Consider the following 1470-nt stretch of genomic DNA (forward strand, 5'->3'; position numbering starts at 1 on the left):
TTCCTTCCTTCCTTCCTTCCTTCCTTCCTTCCTTCCTTCCTTCCTTTCTTTCTTTCTTTCTTTCTTTCTTTCTTTCTTTCTTTCTTTCTTTCTTTTTCTTTCCTATCTGTAGTTGATATACATATGAAATAAGTTTCAAAGAAAATTAGAGAGGCTTAAAGATTCTTAAATGCTAATTGGTTCATATTAGAAAGTATCTGAATGAGAAATGGTGATATATGTAGCTAATAAAATGAGTATTTATATAAACAAACTAGCAATCAAATTCCCTAACATTTTCTCTCCACACCTCTCCTCCACTCCCCTTTACTTTTATTCTGCCCTGACATACTTTATTATTTCCTTAGATAAGGATTAATCTGTAGCTCAGGCTTGTTGCCTGGAGCTACCTAAGCAGCCCAGACTCACACTTAAACTTCAGCCTCTGGCTTTTCTTTTCTTCTCTTCTTTTCTTTCTTTTTTATTTTTTCTTTTATTTTTCTTTCATGTTTGTTTTCCTTTCTTTGTTTCTTTCCTTCTTTTAAGATTTCCTGAAATATAGGCACCCCCTAGGATTTATCTTGTCTTCCTTTCTGTCATAGAAGGCCAATTTCTTCACATGACTTTGCACCCTTTATTCTGTTTCTATGATAGAATCCATTTTAATTCTAGTCTTGTTTCTGAATGTCGAATAAACACCTCACTTTTGGTTCTTGTTGTCAAACAAAGTCAGTATTTCCCTATGTCTTCAGTTGTCATTTTTTGTCCCCAAATTCTCTCTTTGTTTTGAATTTTGGAATGATATTCTTAGCATATATACCAAAGATTAGCTGTATTTGACTATTTATTCAAAACATTCATTACATCCTATTGAGTCTTACCTAAATTATGTCTGCGTTTTGTAATCTTTCTGTCTTTTCTATTCCCACTGCTAATCTCATATTTCAATCCATGTGGATTTACACCTGGATTGTTACAGTAGCATCTTACTCATTCTCTGTTTCCCATGTCTCATAAGTAGAAGATATCCTGCCCACCTGTGCCAAATCAGTATTACACAAATTTCTCTCAGTTTGAGTTTTAAATGATACACCTTGCAAGCAGTCACTTGCAGTGTGGCCCCAGTGTGCATTTTTACCTCAACTTCCCTGTATCTTCATTGCCTCTGGTTCAGTCTTTCAAACATGCCTTCACTCACTTTTGCTGCCAGAACTTTACCTGCACTCCGAGTATGTTTTGGGGTACAATCTCTTCTTTTTTCAATTTATCCAGATCTCAAGAAGTCTAGTTTCTGATCCACCTCCACAAAATGGTAGTGGTCAGGTTGCCACACTGTGTGAGACTAGCAGACACCATGAGCATACTTGCATCCTAGGAAAAACACAATCTTTAAAAACCTACACAGTCCTTAAGATCAGCGTTGTAATGTAGTAGTTATAAATGTAACTGTGCACACCTATAGTCACTTGATCTTTGACAAGGGAGCTAAAA

The 1470-nt window shown here is 35.6% G+C and overlaps 1 protein-coding gene across 6 annotated transcripts in view; it reads right to left on the bottom strand.

Moving 5' to 3' along the window:
- The window catches only part of Fgf14 (fibroblast growth factor 14), a 637724-nt gene that overhangs the window by 61861 nt on the left and 574393 nt on the right, over nt 1-1470 (bottom strand). The gene's annotated exons all lie outside the window — the stretch shown is intronic.

The sequence above is a fragment of the Mus caroli genome, chromosome 14 (genome assembly GCF_900094665.2).
Source record: "Mus caroli chromosome 14, CAROLI_EIJ_v1.1, whole genome shotgun sequence".
Taxonomy (NCBI): Eukaryota; Metazoa; Chordata; class Mammalia; order Rodentia; family Muridae; genus Mus; species Mus caroli.